Consider the following 20,141-nt stretch of genomic DNA (forward strand, 5'->3'; position numbering starts at 1 on the left):
GATCAGGATCATTTGTAAAAATGTGTGAAAAGCTTCCACTAAATGGCAAGTAGCTGGTTGTGCACTAATAGGCCTACAATCAAGAACTGGTAACGTTTTAAAACACTGATGGTCAATAAATATTTGGAAGTGTTCTACTGGAAAAAATTTGAACTTTTTTTTTCCCGCAAAGTTCTTAGTTTTGCATTTAGTTCGTTATATAATTGTTTTATTAAAACCTTAACCTACACATTTGTGTATATTGCCACGGATGAATAATATTTGAGTACAGTGCTTTCCATCAAGCTTAACAACAGTCGAAACGTTTAAAGTGTAGCTGACATGAGAGAGTTATGAATGAATTAACCTACCTCAACATTTCCATCACATATTGAGTATGAGTACAGTGGCGGTCACTTATGAAAAAAACATTGACAGTCTTGCACTTGTTTTAACTCACAAGCCACAGTTGTCACTATCTAGCATAACCATCCTAATAATCTGCCCAGTTTTACACAAAACTATCCGAGGCTTTAAGAAGATCTCCATGCCTTTAGTCAAGGGTGGCACTGAACTTCACTGAAGAAACACTCGTGCTGGTGAGTAACTAACTGAATTTCACTTATTTAATTACATTTTTCAGCTGTGCTAACTGTAGTTCAGCAGTTCACTAATGAGCTGTTTTTACCAACAAACATCGACCAAACTCTACATCGCTATTTTATTTTTTATTATCCTGGGGCCTGTACCATGAAGGTAGATGAACAAATTCAGAGTTACAGGATTAGTTTCGAATTGACAAAACCAAACCATCCAATCCGGCTTTGTTGGTACCATGATGCTGATCATCAACTTTCTTTGTCAACTCCTGAGTTTGATCCTGAGTTTGTGGAGCACGTGCACATGAATGTGTGACATCACTGGCGAACAGCCAGAAAAATGAGCCTTGGTAAAAGGTTTTGTTAAAGGTTAAGAGATTAAAGAATATGATGAATTTAAATGCATTTAAAAAAGTACTTTGAAGAACAATGAAAAAAAAAGTACTTTGAAGTACAATGAAAAAAAAGTACTTTTTCAAGAAAAAGGACAAATAAAAGAAATTGTCTTGCTTAATCAGTGCAGTCACAAGTGAAACTTGTTCAGTTAGTTTATATAGTTGGAAATATACAGCGTCTCGAACATGTAAGGTCATGTAGTCATTTTTAAAGCATTATCTATTGATTCTACAACTTATGTATATTAAATACGATCTGTATTTATTAACGTTCATTTAAAATAAATGATTTATAATAACTATTAAACTACAATTGTTTGTGTGTAATGGATTAATAATAATATAAATCATATAATTATATAAATCATATATTAAAGCAAGACAATTTTACTGGTTTTGTACTAGTGTACTAGTGACCTTTAATTTGGAGCAAGATCAATTGGGGGAGTGACTTTTTTTGTGTCAGACATGTCACTTTGCTCACATCTGATTGGTCCAATTTCAGTCTGCGATCTCTAACTCAGAACATAACCTGGCCTGGAGCAGGGGCCTGTACCATGAAGCCGGTTTAGCTTGCTAGCCAGGTAAGTTTCAGTTTAGTTTGCGCCAACTCTGGATTTTAGGTACCATGAAAGTGGTTTGACTTTTAACATTATTCAACGCCATAGTAACTTACGCTCCACAGCTAACCTGCTCAGTTTATTTTCTGGTTTAGAGATCTCAAACTGAAATTTGACCAATCAGCTTCAAGCAAAGTGACACGTCTCTGGAGCAATAAAGCCACTCCTCCAGTTTATCTTACTCCAGATTAAAGGACACTACATAGTAAAACATTTTTAAAGATAAAATCATCTGATTTTTAGAGAGGATTATTTTTTATAATTATTTTATATTATACTACTACTATTATCATACAAGTTGAATGCTTGAATCTGATTGGCTGCCGAACGTTCTAAGGCGTGCAATTATTTTCAGGGAAGCACACGGCGAACGTAGTTCCAGGCAGCTCTTGACCGCATTACATGACCATATCACTTAGCCAAATGATTTCTGTTATTTCAAAGGTCTTACAACGACACAACGACACTGGCCAAATAAATAAATATAGTAAACAATATGATAAAAACGACAGATCATGTCCATGTTTTTGCCACAAAATTACGCTTGTAGCCTACGGAAAGCACATACTCCATCTCTCCCGCTCTCTCTCCCTCACAGACCGCACACACATAACAGTTACAGTTTGCACAAACACTAACATACATTGCGCTAATGTTGTTAGCTATGGAGTCAATTTAACGCCGCATATATATGCAAAAGAAAATAAAGTTTTGCAAAAGAAAATAAGTTTTGCAAAGAAAAATAAAGAATTGCAAAAGAAAATAAGTTTTGCAAAAAGAAAATAAGTTTTGCAAAGAAAAATAATAGATAGATAAATAAAACAGAGCAAAAGCAATGATTTTGCAATACATATTTTCCATGGCCATATCTACTAATTTATTTGCAATGCAGCTTTTATTTTGCGTTTCAGTCAAGTTTGAGCTTGCGATACCGTTTTCCTTTTGCGCTTCATGTTTCTGCACGTCTCACTTTGTGGCGCTGTTTTGACATGGGGGTGGAGTCAGGGGACGGGGGCGTGTCTAACGGGCCTGGGCATGCCTCCCTGGAAGTGACGTCATCGGCCCGAGACGCAGATCACAGCTGATCCAGGCACCGTCATTGAGCAGAGGCATGAGGTGGATCCTTTTATTCACTAACTTAAAAACATGCATGCTTTCGTTTTATTAACAAATGTATATGTGTATTAGCAGCGTTTGCTCAAGTTAAAGAAGTTGTTAATATGAACATCTGCTGTTTATTTCTCTCAATGTGTGCACACTTTTATAGCATTAAAATGTGTATTGTTTCATCTGGTTAACTAAATGTGCATTAATAGTGCTTGTTTAAAATCTCTTAACCTGTGCACAGCGCTCTTTGTTTACATTAGTTCAGAGTTACTGCTAGTTTTAATGTAAAAGAATGCAATTAACTTCACAAACTATACATCATTAAAAAGGTCTAAGACTCAAGCTTCATATCCATCTCGACTTCGTTTTTCATTTACATAACTCCTGGCATAAATTAAGAAATGACTGGCACTGGAAGTTTAAAAAAAGATTAAAAAGTCATTTTGGTTTAGTTTTGTCGTGGCCACGAGATATTAAGTCGTGGGAACGTGATACTGTATGTAGTGGCCATGAGTTTAATCATGCATAAACAAACCCGCGTGACCATAGCAACCTGGGATTATCAGAGACTGATCAAATATATTTATCCATCCCACAGTCCGTTGATTATACTATTTTATTATACTTTATGTAACATTTATTCATAATAAACTTAATTCGGATGTTGTCTACATCACGATACACAGTCTGGTACGTAGCCTATGGTTAACACTTCAACCACCAGAGGTCGCTGTATACCTAAAAGCGCCAGCGGGTCAAATTTACCCATGCCATGACTACTGTTTTGATATGGCTAAAAACGTAGTATGTCACTGTATTATGCCACTGTCTTCACAATGTCTAGAGTCATAAAATTATTATTTTTAGTCATCAGCTATGTTTTTGTCCTGTTGTTTTAAGTTCACAGCTATTTTTAAGCAGGTTACACTAATCACTTTTCTTAATGATGAATATAAACCAGTCTGCAATGACAACGAGAATTACGAGGAAATAAATACATATTTGGGTGTTGTAATATTATAGCTAATAAAATGTTTCAAGATAACCCATGTTATTTAAAATAGACTATTATAAGCAATACTAATTCACCACATTGCAAAGGATGTACAACGGCAAATTCAAGTGCACAGTTTCACCTAATTAATTAATTTGTTTAGTTATATAATTTATCATTTGAATAAGAGAACAACACCAATAAACTTGGGGTAATCATAAAAATCGTTTTATTCATTACATCATAATTCAGATTTTTTTTTTTCAGGAATAAATAAGCAACACAGTAGCGAACCATAAACGATAAAAAATTGCAAACACAAATTAATATTTAATCCAAAGTTTGAACATTTATGAGTAGAGGAATAAACATCTAAAACATCTTCATTTGAACTTGATGACAGGAATTATGCATAAATTTGTCCTGATGGCGCTTATAGGTATAAATGCCCCATTTTTGTTCTGGGTTTATCTAAACAATTTTTTTAACAATAAACAGGGGATTGTAAATAACAAAATTTTAGTAAAAGTCAATGACTGTAAGACTTGGATATTTTAATTGAAAATATATTATGTAGCCTATTTGAAAAACAGCCATGGGTAAAATTACCCGTGGTGGTGTTAATATAATAATTTAATAATGTATTTTTTGTATAATTTCTTAATTAAAAATAAAATATTAATAAATACATCTCTGATAATCCCAGGTTGCTATGGTCACGCTGGTTTGTTTACCCATTAATATCTCGTGGCCACGAGAAATTTAAACCAAAAGACTCAAGCTTCTTTTTTTTAAACTTCCAGTGCCAGTCATTTCTTAATTTATGCCAGGAGTTATGTAAATGAAAACGAAGTCGAGATGGATATGAAGCTTGAGTCTTAGACCTTTTTAATGATGTATAGTTTGTGAAGTTAATTGCATTCTTTTACATTAAAACTAGCAGTAACTCTGAACTAATGTAAACAAAGAGCGCTGTGCACAGGTTAAGAGATTTTAAACAAGCACTATTAATACACATTTAGTTAACCAGATGAAACAATACACATTTTAATGCTATAAAAGTGTGCACACATTGAGAGAAATAAACAGCAGATGTTCATATTAACAACTTCTTTAACTTGAGCAAACGCTGCTAATACACATATAGATTTGTTAATAAAACGAAAGCATGCATGTTTTAAAGCTAGTGAATAAAAGGAAACGATCCACCTCATGCCTCTGCTCAATGACGGTGCCTGGATCAGCTGTGATCTGCGTCTCGGGCCGATGACGTCACTTCCAGGGAGGCATGCCCAGGCCCGTTAGACACGCCCCCGTCCCCTGACTCCGCCCCCATGTCAAAACAGCGCCACAAAGTGAGACGCGCAGAAATGTGAAGCGCAAAAGGAAAACGGTATTGCAAGCTCAAACTTGACTGAAGCGCAAAATAAAAGCTGCATTGCAAATAAATTAGTAGATATGGCCATGGAAAATATTGCAAAATCATTGCTTTTGCTCTGTTTTATTTATCTATTTTGCAATTCTTTATTTTTATTTGCAAAACTTATTTTCTTTTTGCAATACTTCATTTTCTTTTGCAATTCTTTATTTTTTTTTGCAAAACTTTATTTTCTTTTGCATATATATGCGGCATTAAATTGACTCCATAGTTAGCGCTACTCTGACGATTTTATCAGTAAACGACTTAAAAACTACATGATTTCTCACAAGCGAGGTAACAACAATGGCGCTGTTCGTGAACAAAAGGAACTAAGTTTCACTATAACTAGAGACATTACTGCCAAACACTATTGAGAGACGCACAGAAGTAATTCTCTCTCTCTCTCTCTCTCTCTCTCTCTCTCTCTCTCTCATAACTTAGTTATTAACTGTATTAGTCTGTTATCAACGGCTCAAGTCTCCGTTACTTGGTTTAAAATTACGTTTTGGAATTATGAAATGCGGAAGAAATAATCCGACTCACAATAGCGATTTAAGTAGAAATACTGGACGAATGCCTTGAAATATATCATCTGATCGATGTCTTGAGGTGTGGCAACCGTAGTATAAGCGGAATAATTGACTTCGGTCCGTTGAATTATTAGAAAAATAATGCACACCCGAGGTGAATTGAATTATTTTTCTAATAATTCAACGGCCCCTCATCAATTATTCCTTACTTATTTATATAATTATTATACCCTTAATTCATTACACAAGCCAGCTTAGTTTAATAGTTATTATTAAGCTTTTATTTAAAATCAATGTAAACATATAGATAATATAGATAATATGCAATATAAATAAGTTTTAGAATCAATAGCTTTAAGCATGACTACATATGAGCTTAGATTTTTAAGTGTTTTCATACCTATAAATATGATCAACTCTATAAACTAACTTTACAACTCTTTCATGGATATATCGTTTCATGATCGTGCTGTGTAAATGTGTTTAAATTCTTCATATTGTTCAATCTTTTAATCTTTGCACTGACTCTCTCACAAGAAGTGAATCATAGTTTTAAGGCATGTGATTGGCTGCTCATTACTGATGTCATACTTTCATGTGCACATGCTCCATTACCTCAGGATAAAGCCTGAGTTGACAGAGAAAGCTGATGATCAGCTCATGGTACCAACAAAGCTGGATTGGACTGGTTTGGTTTTGTCAACTCAAAACTAATCCTGTTACTATAGCAATGAATGCAGCTAAAAGCCAAGCCACTTTCATGGTACCTAAAACCCAGGATTGGTGCAAACTAAACTGAAATTTAACTGGCTAGCCAGCTAATCCAGCTTCATGGTACAGGCCCCTGAACAAATCTTGAAGACAATAATCACTAATAAACCAAATGAGTGAGTCGGTCATCCCAAATGGTTCACTCTCTCATATGTTGAAAAGTCCAGTTCGTTCTAGTGAATCAGTTCATCAGTTCATCAGTTCAGTCTTAAGTCGCTGGGGTATATTTGTAGCAATAGCCAAAAATACATTGTATGGGACAAAATGATCTATTTTTCTTTTATGCCAAAAATCATTAGGATATTAAGTAAAGATCATGTTTCATGAAGATATTTTGTAAATTTCCTACTGTAAATATATAAAAAAATACATTTTGATTAGTAATATAGATTGCTATCTTCATTTGGACAACTCTAAAGGTGATTTTCTCAATATTTAGATTTTTTTGCACACTTCCAGATTTTAAAATAGTTGTATCTCGGCCAAATATTGTCCTAACCTAACTATACATCAATGGAAAGCTTATTTATTCAAGTGCTTTAATGTGATGTATAAATCTAAATTTCGAAAAATTGACACTTACGTCTGGTTTTGTGGTCCAGGGTCACATATATATATTTTTGGTTCATCCTAAATAGTCTCATCTATAGGGTTAGAAAGTCATCCAATTAATTCGTGAACCTTTTTCAGAGTGAGCCGGTTCATCGTAAAAGGTCCACTCTCTCATATGTAGTGTGGTCTGATTCATTGTAATGAACTGGTTCGTTCGAACTGTTCACATACATGAACAGGTTAACGCTGCCTTCACGTGCTATCGGAATTATCGTAAATATGGGCTTCCTAATCAGAAATTGTATGTGAACGGCCTCTCAAATCGTATTTACTACTGGGAAATTCGGAAATAATGCTGCCTTCAAGCCATATCTTAATTACAGTAATTTTGAGATGACAACACGTGACGTTCTACTCGGAGATTTTCACGTCCTCGTAATTATGCTTTTCTATAGGTGCGTTCGACTTTAAGCTGCGCTGCGCAGAATGGTCAGTGTGTGACATGAAAGTACCGCAAGAGCGATAAGAGAGCAGATGGATTCTTATGCTTTCGAATCACTCTCGTGGTACTTTGATGTCATACACTAACCATTCTGCACAGCGCCGCTTAAAATCGAACGCGCCTTATAGCAACACTATCAACGCCGCCCTAAACAGAGCCTGCGGTGGTCAGGTGGTACAGCGGTCAAGAGGTACAAGTCGTAGCTCTCAGAAAACTCCCAGTTCACAAGTTGTAATTAGGAGTTCTACGAGGAGGTGAATGCTTTTTACAAGTTGGAATCTCGTAATCACAGGAATTCCGATATGGCGTGAACGCACCTTAATTTTGATACCAGAGTCCATGGTGGAGGGGATTGCTGCTGTCAATGCTGTTCTCACAACAACTACATCCTTTTGTCTTGCTAAAGTAATGTATTTATAGGCTAGATATGAACGATCATTCGAAGCATATTGCATGTTTTATAAGCAGTGAAATAAGCATGCATTTGACCGAAATTCCAGAATTGTCAGCAAACTGCATGTGTAGCGCGGTGAATGTTTATATGATTGTCAACCAGTGGGATGCTACATTTGATCCTTTCTGACATTAAAGCACTTGAATACGACAAGCTCGTAATCATGACTTCATAAGTGGGAAATAGGAAATTTTCAATAGCACGTGAAGGCAGCATAAAACCTGACTAATGCTGCCTTCACGTGCTATTGAAAATTTCCTATTTCCCACTTATGATGTCGTGATTAGGAGCTTGTCATATTCAAGTGCTTTAATGTTGGTCAAATACATGCTTATTTCACTGCTTATAAAACATACAATATGCTTCGCATGATCGTTCATATCTATCCTATAAATACACTACTTTAGTGGCAAGACAAAGGGATGTAGTTGTTGTGAGAACAGCATTCACAGCAGCAATGGTTGTTCCCTCCACCATGTTTAAAGTTTATGACCCGCCCAACTTGGAAACTCAGGCCTCAAAATAATTTCAGGATTTCCCAGTAATAAATATGACTTGAGAGGCCGTTCATGTCCAGTTTCCGATTAGGAAACGTCTCTGGGTTCCCTGAGAGGAGGGAACGAGACATTACGTATGGGGTAAACCCTTTTTCCTCGAAATGCTGAAGCCTGATTGAATCACTCTATTGCTTTGCAATAGCCAATGGCAGAGCATTCGCCTGATTGGCTGGCTTAGCCGCTATATAAGCGATGTCGGGTGCCAAAATACCTCAGAATCTTTCGACTGAGCGAGAGCTATTGAGGCTGTAAGGAGGTTTTTCTGCATAATGTCTCGTTCCCTCCTCTCAGGGAACCCAGGTTACACGAGTAACCGGAGACATTCCCTTATCAAGTCGGTCTCTCGACATTACGAATGGGGAGCGTATAAAACCCCGCTGTGTGAAAAAAACTGTGCCAGCCAACTCGCACATAGCCAATGCAGAGAGCAAGGTGCTGAGGCAGTAGTAAGACAATTCAGCGCACTCACCCTTCCCCCTCCAGTTCGGGTATTGGCCCTAGTTGAGACACCCAGCTGCAGAATTATTTTAAATTTTTATTGGCAGTGAGCCAACACTGCACCGGCGCTGTCAGCGCCTCCCTGCACACCTTCAGGCAGCACTGAACTGGTGTGATATAGGGGGTAGAAATAAAGCAGCAAACATGTTGGTGCTTGAAAACACTGCCGGCCTGAATAAGCGGGCATATATATTGGGGACACTTCTGGATTTCGCTTAGTAAATGACTTTATGGACACAAGAGAATCAGCATGATTCTGAACCGTCTCGCCTAGACGACCTAGTTGAAACCATGGGCTGAAGCGTGCGCCGGGCTGGCGCTTATCGTAGGCTCAGTTGTCCACTTGCTGCTCAGCCTTCTCCTCCTGCACTGACAGAACGTGTGGTGCAAACGAGGGAATATCCAAGTTATAAAATTTTGCAAAAGTACTGAGAGATGACCAGCCCACCGCGAAACAAATGTCTTGAATACACATACCCTTGGCCCAGGCCCATGAGGATGCCAGGCTCCTAGTGGAGTGGGCACACACTCCTAACGGGCAGTTGAGTCCCTGGGAATCATAAGCTAGGCGTATGGCTTCCACAATGCAGTGAGACAGCCTCTGCTTTTACTGCGGGCCGCCCTTCTTAGCGCCCACAAAACAGACGAGAAGCTGTTCCGAAGTTCAAAACTGGCTTGTTCTGTCCACATAAGCACGCAGTGCACACACAGGCACTGAGTATGCTTCTGCGACACTGAATCGGTGTTGGGCTCGGGAGAACAGAACGCTTGTATAGTGATAACCTGGGCCCTGAATGGGGATGAGTGCACTTTAGGCGTGTAGCCGAGTATAGGCATGAGTCTGACCATACAATCGTTTGGGCCAAACTGCATGCAAGCACTATTGACTGATAGGGCATGTAAATCACCCACCCGTTTTCCACACGCTAGCGTGAGCAGCAGCACCGTCTTAAATGAGAGCACTTTCATGTCGCTAGATTTGAAGCTGGTTTGAACCGTGGGTCAGACAGCGCTCTGAGCACCAATGATAAGTCCCATATTGGCATTTGGCGATCCATATTGGATTCAGAATCCATATTGGATTCAGAATCCATATTGGATTCAGCTGCCTCGCCCCACAAAGAAAGCACGATATTAGGGGGTTCTTACCGATCGAGCAGCCCTCCAGCATACTATGAGAGGTGGCGATAGCGGCCACATAAACTTTCAGTGTAGAGGGAGAACTGCCAGCATCTAGACGTTCCTGCAGGAAGGTCAAAACACCCGGGATATCACAGCTTATCGGGTCTTCATGCCTGCTAACGCACCAGTTCGCAAACTCTCTCCATTTCAAATCATGCAGGTGCCTCGTAGAAGGCGCTCTAGCTTCCGTTATCGTGTGCAATACACGCTGTGAGACGGTTAACTGATTTACTCCACTTGCCATACATAGATCCCATAATTCCGGCCTGGGGTGCCATATGGTGCCCCTCGCCTGGGACAATAAATCCCTTCTCAGCTGAATCCGCCACGGGGGATCCGACGACAGGTTTACCAACTCTGGAAACCATGGTTGGTTGGGCCATTTCGGCGCCACCAGAAGCACAGCATCCCTCTCCTCTCTGATCTTTTGCAGCACTAGCGGCATTATTTTGACTGGGGGGAATGCATATTTTCCAACCGGTGGGCCAGTGGCTCGACAGCGCATCCCCTTTCAGGGTAGCGGTCCTCAGCGAGAAGTACAGCGGGCAGTGGGCATTCTCTTCTGACGCAAAAAGGACAATCTCCGCTTCGCCAAAGAGACTCCAAATCAACTTTACTGTTCGGGGGTGTAGTCTCCACTCCCCGTGAACAATGCCCTCCCTGGACAGCATGTCCGCGCTGCGATTCAAACTGCCCGATACTTGAACTGCTCGAATTGAGAGAATTACCTGATCTGCCCACAAGAGCAGGCGTCTTGCCAAGCCCTGCAGGGCGCACGAGCGCATTCCTCCCTGGCGATTGATGTACGCCACCACCGCTGTGTTGTCCGTTCGGATTAGAACATGGCGGTCTTTCACAAACGGAAGAAAGTTCTGCAGTGCCAATCGAACAACTTCCATCTCCAAGCAATTTATGTGCCAGCGCTTCTGATCTCTTGCCCACACGCTGAACGCTGGTCTGCCATCACAGAGGGCTCCCCAGCCTGACAGTGACACGTCCGTGGTCACCACTATCCATCTGACCACTCTGCCCATCGCAGCACCCTGCTCGTACATAGCTGTGCCGAACCAGGGCGTCAGAGCCTCGAGACCAGTGTTGGGGTAGTTACTCAAAAAAAGTAATTAGTTACTAGTTACTAGTTACTTCTGTAAATTGTAATGAGATTACTTTACTAGTTACTGCATATGAAAAGTAACTTCACTACTTATTACTTTACTTTCCCGTTTCTTAATTTACCATGTAGATACATGGACAAACATAGCCTTATCATAACTTAGCCTGTCCGCATAGTGTTTATTGTATAAATGTATACAAAATGGCATGTAAAACCATATGAAACAACAATATCCCTATCTGCACAAAGAAATATGCCTCACCTGTAAAATCCACAAACAACAGGATAAAGGAGGCTATGGTGGAGTCATTTTAAAATGGGGACAACACACAAGTTTCAAAACAGGCTTTGGGAAACATAAGCACAAAACTCTTCTCCTGAGAACAAAACCAGCTTTTTATTAGATTCATGGCAAAAAAAATGAAGTGATCAATGAAAAATATAAAAATAAAGGTCACTTTATCCGATAAAATTAAAACAGAAATGCACTTAAGCCCATAAAAAGAAAACAGAAAATTCACTTCATCCTCAAACGTTCTTTTGAGCTTTGATTCCATGTCTGAATAACACTTGTCCAGGTAATGGGAAAATGTTTTCCGGTCGGACGTTGGCTTGCGAGTCGCGGGTATTTTATCTAGTATTTTTTTAAACCTGGGCGATTCAATGGTTGACAGGGGAAGCATATCTTCTACAATGAAGCCTGCAACTAGTCTGTTCATTTCATTTTGTGTTACCTGCTGTACTCCAAGACTTGAGAAAAGCTTTGCTTGTTTAGGCGGGGTCGGCTGCTGAGTGACTCCTTCAAATGACCGGCGAGCAGGATCTTTCGCCACGAGTTTTGTATTGCCATGCTGGGCTGACAAATACTTAGACAGGTTGCTCATTGAGTTGGCAGCAGTTGAAAGACACTTGTCGCCTCGGCATAGAGTGCATTTCACACGAATATTTTTGTCCTTTCGAGCAATAAACTGAAAGTAATGTGAATATTGCCACTGGCTGAAACCTCCTGTCTCCGTCTCCGTCTCCGTCTCCCTCTCTCCTTCGCACCAGCAAGCTACGTCACTCAAATCGATCTCTATGGCAACGGTGCCCGGGCAAGCGCACACACAGGCAGCACGCATGCACGGACCACTTAAACAGATCAGATCTTTACACACAAGCAAACAAGGCTTTGGTAACGCAGGAAAGCGCGTTCCTATAGTCTAGTAAAGTAGTGTAGTTACCGATATTTTTAGTGTAATGCGTTACTTTACTTCGTTACCCAAAAAAGTAATATCGTTACTGTAATCTGTTACTTTGTAACTCGTTACCCCCAACACTGCTCGAGACATGAACGCGTTATGACAAGGCACTTCGTCCCCTCTCTCCATGCCTGCGGCAGGACTCGGGCCTGTAACCACAGTTGCAGTGGCCTCATATGCAGCAAGCCCAGCCGGCAGGCGGAGGCTGCAGCTGCCATTAGACCAAGCAGTCTTTGAAACAATTTCAGAGGAACTGCTTTGCCTTGCACAAATGAGGCCAGTGTATTGTGAATGGACTGGATTCCAAAGCCAGCACGAACAGTAACACTTTGAATTGGTATGCAACACCCTCGAATGCAAATCTCAGAAAGCGCCTGTGATGAGGGTCCACCTGGATATGAAAATAAGCATCTTTCAGATCCACCGTTATGAAATGGTCCTTGGGCTGAATGTGCGCGAGGATCTGTTTCACTGTAGTCATCTTGAACGTGCGCTTCGCGAGTGCCTTGTTCAGCGGTCTTAGATCTAGAATAGGATGCGTGCCTCCATCTTTTTTTGGGACAAGGAAATAACGGCTGTATAGCCCGCACTTCATCTGTTCCTCGGGTACTATCTCTACTGCCTGCTTGGGACACCAACACCAACGGGAGCGCTGCCCACGCACTCAGGTGGCTCGATAACGGAGACGGCAGTGTTGGCTGCGGCGAGGGCTGTGTGCCAGACTGCTTCAGTGCTTCCGTGTACTTCTCGGAAAAAGCCTCTACTGCAACTCCAAAGAGACCTTGTGGGCTCACCGGGGCGTCGAGGAGCTGCTTCTTCTCTGCATCCTGCATTTCCGTAAGCGTCAGCCATAGGTGGCAATGCAGAACCACCAGGCTGCCCATGCTGCGGCCGATTCCCTGGGCAACCTTTTTAGATGTGGCCAGGGCTAGATCAACTGCTGTCCGCAACTTGTGGAACGACTCTGGCTCCGGGCCTTCTTCGTCCAGAGACCTCAGCAGTCGCATTTGGAATACCTGCAGGACTGCCATTGTATGGAGGGCAGATGCTGCGTGTCCTGAAGAAATATACGCTTTTTCAGCGATGTGAGCTGTGGCTTGACATGGCTTAGAAGGCAATGAGGCAGTTTTCCAACCTCGGGACGGACAAAGGTGAGCTGCGACAGTGTCCTCAACGGGAGGCGGTCGCGCGTACCCTTTTTTCTCTACCCCCTCCACTGTCGTGAGAAGCTGAGTTCCCTGTGCATGGGCTCAGGCTGAGTGAGGGGAGCGCCATGAACAAGTGAGCTCCTCGTAGAGCTCAGAGAAGAATGGGGCGGGTCTCTGTGGCACGTCCACTTGGCGGCTCGTGCCGAGGAAAGATCCGTCCATTCAACGTTTAGACGGCCGTTCAGGGGCCGCCCAGTCCAACTCCAGATCTGCTACAGCCTCCGTGAGGATGTTCATCATCTCCGCGTCCATTGAAGTCGGGGTGCAGCTAGCCTCCGAAGGGACCTCCGACCAGGCATCCGTGGACATGGTGTTGTCCTCTTCACAGCCGATGGAGAACATTTCCCGTGCTTCTGTCGGAGGGCGGGAACTCTCTTCAACATAGATGAGCGGAGGCTCCGTCATGCGCTGGGCAGACGTCAGCCCTTCGTTAGAGCCTCCTGAAGGAGTAACCTGCATTCTGCCGGCCCGTGGCTTCAAGAGAGATGCAGGAGCCAGCCTCGGCCGAAAGATCTTGATTGGCAATTCCTCACAGGCTTGGCAATCTGATCCTTTTAGTGCCACCTCGGCATGGGCCCAGACACAGTACACAATCCTTGTGTGCATCTGTAAAGTCGATGGGCCCACTACACATGCGGCAAAGAGACATCTTGTTGGTACTTTGTACTCCGCCGGACGCTATCTGCGTCGTCCACTCTAGTCGTGTAGGTCAATGGCGAAATCAGTCTCTAGGTGAAGGAGAAAGATTCTGAGGTATTTTGGCGCCCGACATTGCTTATATAGCAGCTTAGCCAGCCAATCAGGTGAATGCTTGGATGCCATTGGCTATTGCAAATCAATAGAGTGATTCAATCAGGCTTCAGCATTTTGAAGAAAAAGGGTTTCCCCCATACGTAATGTTGAGAGACCGACTCGATAAGGGAACTCGTATTTACGATAATTCCGATAGCACGTGAAGGCAGCATAAATCATGATGGTTTAGGCTACTATGTTTGCGACTTAATTTGATTTATATTGTTGTTAATTTTTTCTATAGTCACTCTAATTTTCAAAACAGCATCTTTAAATTATGATTAGCCTAATTTATGTATTGGCAAGCTGCAGTTTAAAAGTAGCTTTCTCAACACTGAGAAACGGGGTGGGTTTTCCTGATTGGTCATAGATACGACGTAATTCGTCAGTCATTCATCAGGATTTGGCTACTTGTAGCGGTTAAGGCTGGAAGGGTATGGCACTACTGGGCATGCGCACATCAATACAGCGTAATTTTTGTCACACTGTACAACAATAATTACTATTTTTTCATTATTGTAAGGGGTAGGTTTAGGGTTGTGGTAGGTGTAGATGTTAATAAAACACAATTTAATTGGTAGAAAATTAATTGCCTACTCTTTTGTGTCACTAGCCTACTTTGTGTGATTTCTTGCCTAGCACAATAAGTTTGGTGCTGTTGTAACATGAAAAATTATTTTGCAGTGCTTCTGTTATTGGATGTATTTATGAAAGTGTATTGTAACGAATTAGCTATTTTCGTTGATATCAAATGATAGCGTGACTTCCCAGCAGTAAGCATATGCAGGCTAATGGCTCACTGGCAGGTATAAAGTTCCTTTATTTGCTAAATGATTTGACAGAGTTTATAATGTCAGCCTTGTAACATGCTGATTATGCTGTTTAATGTGTTGCTCTGGATGCTGTCCATGTGTTCTGGGCATAGAACCATTATCAGGTGCCACCCAGGAATAAAAGCTAGAACGTGACTAATGGTAACATCAATGTTATTTGTTTACGTTATAAACAGTGTGCCTTTGGGAACAAAAGATCAATATATTTACTGCAAATGTGCAAAATCAAATAACTTTGGAAAGATTTTAAATAAAGAGGTTGTTCAATGCATAAATTCGATGCAATATAGGCTACATAAGCGGAGGATGATAAATCACACCAAGTAAAAGAATATGACCTCTTGTGCTAAAAGTTTCCATATGCAGTTACAGTTTAGAATAAATATTAAGCATAAAACTGAGTCATGAAAGAATTTCTTAAGAATCAAGTAAACATTTAGCCCACCCTTTCTACATTTGTTTTTCTTGCCTTTTACCTGTTTCAATCAGAGGTCACTAATTAATGAACTGCAGTCCAGATCCAGACTCTGAATTGGTCATCCAATCATTATTATTTTTTAAATAAATCTATTCACAAACAAAGGTGACATATAGGCTGCATCCGAATCTACAAATATAAATTTAGAAGATGTTTTTTAATGCCACATTGAGGTAGCAAATGCGTTTACACAGCAAATCAGGAAAACATTCAGTTTATTGTCTGTGGTTTGTAGATTTTCATGCACAGCAGATACTAAACAAGACGCTTGCTGATTGTCAGAACTTTTTTTTTATATATAAAATACATATTGCCTATTCATATTCCTCAACTATTAGAATTTACTACTTTAGTTTAAAATAAGAGTTTGGAAAATTCCTTACTTCCCTGCATATTATGAAATATTCAAACGGTCAAAGAATAAAGATGGTCTTTGAAGGTCTTCACAGAAGTTTTTATTTATTTTGTTATTACAGATAGACGGATGGATGTTTGCCATTAGGTGAACATCTAAATAAACAACGTTTCGACTCAATTCCATCACAGGTTTTTTGTCTCTCAGTGTGTGTTTTTGAGGGGTGGGGCCAGCTCAACCTCCAGCACGCCGAAACGGCTCTAGATGGAGTTGGATGCAAACTTCTTGAGGTAGAAGCTCTCCGCAATGACTTGGATGCTGTCCGGAGTTTAAAAGTGGATTTATGTGGGACTTGCTTCAGAATTACGCAAAATAAACCAGGCCTCTGTCGGCTCCATTATAAACGCAGTTCAGTGGAATTAGGGGATTTATCCTTGGGATTTTCTATTTAAAGTCATTTTTTTTTGTTTCTTTTCCTTTCTCCCATGCCCACTATTGCTCAGATTACGCATTGGGACACTGATGTAAACTGTCATGACATTTTAACCGAAGTCAAAGCAAGTCAAGAAGCGCTTGTCCCATAATAATCCCAGTAGGCAGTCTGTTGCTCAGCCGCTGGTGTCTGCTAGCAGCGCGAGGAGAAACCCATATTACAGACACATTTAGAGCCTCGCGCTCAGTGGATCAATATGAGGCTCGCGATACATAGTAGGTAGGTTATACGATCGGCTTGCTTCATTATTTCTAGTGCATTAAAATATTGATTTACTTCTGAGAGATCGCCAAGGAATACATTTATTTGAACATCTTAAAAGCCAGTTTCATTGAACCATGACTCTAAACGCAGAACTTTTCATTGTTCGAACATTTACATTTTTATTATCTGATCTAGATAATATTATCCGTCGAAATTCTTAGGCTACGGCGGAAAGTCTATGTACTTCAGTTTTATTATTATCATTTTGTGATGCAAAATTGTGTACTTAAACTAATACTTAAACTTATTTCCCCTTCCTAAATATAATCATCATTATAATAATAATTCTAAATAATAAATATTAATAATATGCACCTTACTCTTAATAATTAGGTTTTAAAATAGAATATTAAAAACAACAGTCATTTTGTTATTTTTATATTGTATTTTAAAATGTTGATTATTAATATTAAGAAAAACATATAGATTATTTAGAAATATTATTATTGTAAATACTAAATAAAATATTTAACAACAATAATTATCTTCATTATTATTATTATTGTTAGCAGTGTTATTGTTATTTTTTCTATTTTAATTTGTTAATTCTTAATAAGAAGAAAGAAGAAGAAAAGACATATTTTTAGTATTGATTATTTGGAATTATTATTATTATTATTATTCAGTAATTCAGATTTCTAGACCAAAAATTTGCATTACCTAATCAATGACATGCTCTGGTGTTTGTCTCTGATTTTTATTGAGGGCCAAATAGAAAACGAAAACAGTGAGCAAGCAGCTATTCAGAGACGCTGAACGTTTAAAGATGGAGGGATATCCAAGTGCTGGCCTGCCAGTTCCTAAAATCCAGATCTTATGGCATTTAAACATCCGTTGTTCTGTGTCTGGCCCAGAGTTAGGTAATCTGGCACCAGTTTTCTGCAGTAAAACCAGTAAGTGTTGTTGAGAGGACCAGTCCAAAGGGAGAAATGACGGAATAGATATGAAGACAGGTGCAGTCTGACAGCTGCACGCCTGGTGCCAGTACACAGATTTAACAGCATCATTTATTGTCACAGACAGATATTTCGATGATGGTGCTGTGGTCCTGACTCATGGGAGCTGGCGTAGATTCACTTCAGTTTAAGAGAGAGTGTGATGTTCAGGGCAAAGAAGGGTCACCCTTAAGTGTGCTGAATCACATGGATTTCCGTGCTGACTGACGACATCAGATTTATTGTATACTTTAGTCAGTTGTTGCATGATTATTGGTTAGTTTTGTAGTTTTATAAGTTTGGCTGCCATGTATACTGAAACAATATTCCAAAAAGTACTTTATGTGCCAAATACACACTCTATTTAACCATTTTAAACACCAGCACTAAGTCTTTGTCTGAGCATCACCATTTCTGATCTAGTCCATAAGCTTTTATAGCAAGCTGTTTGTGAGGGATGTTGAACGTTTAACTGTCTTTCCTCATTTCTTTGGGTTTCCTGGAGCAGAGGATTTCCAGGGGGTCTGAGCCATGGTTCCAGAGCAGGCCAGACTGACATCCATTCTGCGTTTGCTCTGCTTTATTACAGATTCTGTTTATGGCCTGTTTACTGCTCTGACCTTTTTCATGGTTCCGCCTGAACTTGCTGCCTAATGCAACAGCTCGAACATATGTTCTGTGGAATAAGCTGGGCTGTTGGCCTTTGTCACACAAGATGGAAAAAGGCAGAGTGAAGAAACAAAGAAAAACAGTTGTGGATATACTGAAAAAGACTAGAGCAGAGACCACCGGTGGGATTCCAGGTGGCCTGCGAGTAAAATAATATATAGATATCATATTATTTATTATAATATACTTTTATTTCATAATAGAACTTTAATATTATTATAGTTTATATGCATATATAAAATGTGTATTTATTTAACTGATTTATTTTGTATACAAAAAGCATACATAGTTCAAATTTAAGTCTAATTTTAGGTTCATTAGATGGAATGAAGCCAGACAAATTTATAGATCAGAGTAGGTAAAAGTAATGAAATTCAAAACTGGTTTGCTGCGTGAAAAGTTTGGTCTTCACTAATCTTCATTATTGTGATGTGAAGCTAATATTCTTAAGTTAGTTGTTGCATCGAGAGAACTTACACAACAGACAATTTAATCTACTTCCCATGAAATGAAACTGAGTTTTGGTTTGTTGTTTAGCTGAATGAGCGAAACAGAAGAACAGAACTGTGTATCTGCTGTCTGTTAATGGATGCGAGAGCAGAGACTTCAAACATGAAGAGTTGTCACAGTGCCCTAAGACAAGCTCAAAGGGATAATCAGTCAGATGGTCGGGACGCCCCTTGTGCCACACTTTATTTGGGAAACGAGAGTATAATTTATTAAAGATTTGTTTGGGTTAGACTTTAGGTTTTAGATTTTGGATAAACATTATTGGTAAAAGAGGAAGGCTTTATGCATTGTTTTTGTTTAGATTTCTCCTTATGATTGCCATTTTTCTCCAGATATTTTCCCTTTTTCGACTTCACCTGAGCTTTTTTCCTCTCACAGAACATCATCTTTTATTTTCTGGATAAATCCCCTTTCTGGTTCCAGGGCGATGGCATATCTGTGCGTCAGTCTTGACATATCTCTCCTAATTAATATTGCTGACGAGTGCTACGAACAGCAGGCAACAGGAGGTTTTGGCTCTGTCTGATAAATACGGAGAAGGTGTCGAAGACATTTGAGTATTATTCATTGTCTAAGATAAATAAACTTAGTGCAGAGAAGATGTCCGTAAGTTTTGGTGGAAAGAGAGGACATTGTAAGAAGATTCCTTCTTATTCCTTCCAGACTGGAGAGAGATCATCTTTTTAATGCCTGATGTGCAAGATAAATATTATTTCCTTATTTTTCTTTAATTTAAACCACATCCGCTATACCACATCTGTGTATGCGGTTTATTAATATTTGCTTTCGCTTAGTTTTACCACATCACTGTTACCAAAAGATCCTGTTAACAAAGAGTAAGATTGTTTTGTTGTTGTTTGTGATATTTGTCATGCTACAGTTAAACACTATTACGCTTTACTTAATAATGTTTTACAATTACATGACATATTTACACAAAGTGTCCACCCGCTGTACTTTCACCCGTCTGAAGTCAAATTCATGTTTTTCTTGCATGTTGGTTCATAAATTACAATTTATAGAGTCAGCTTCTCTTTTCTGAGAACTGCTGAATTGCTAAAAATGAAATATAGATATCGGTGGAGTTTT

General features: G+C 39.7%; 1 protein-coding gene across 3 annotated transcripts in view; it reads left to right on the forward strand.

Annotated features, from left to right (window-relative positions):
• The first annotated feature begins 495 nt into the window (after positions 1-495).
• rspo1 (R-spondin 1) overlaps positions 496-20,141 on the forward strand; it is a 38,048-nt gene continuing 18,402 nt past the window's right edge. For 2 of the 3 annotated variants that reach the window (XM_058747017.1, XM_058747018.1), the window contains exon 1: positions 16,311-16,893. The gene's annotated coding sequence lies outside the window, so the exon portion shown is untranslated. Of the gene's footprint in view, positions 579-16,310; positions 16,894-20,141 lie in introns of those variants that run through there. The other variant, XM_058747020.1, reaches the window with a different exon arrangement.

This window comes from Onychostoma macrolepis, chromosome 16 (assembly GCF_012432095.1).
Source record: "Onychostoma macrolepis isolate SWU-2019 chromosome 16, ASM1243209v1, whole genome shotgun sequence".
Classification (NCBI taxonomy): Eukaryota; Metazoa; Chordata; class Actinopteri; order Cypriniformes; family Cyprinidae; genus Onychostoma; species Onychostoma macrolepis.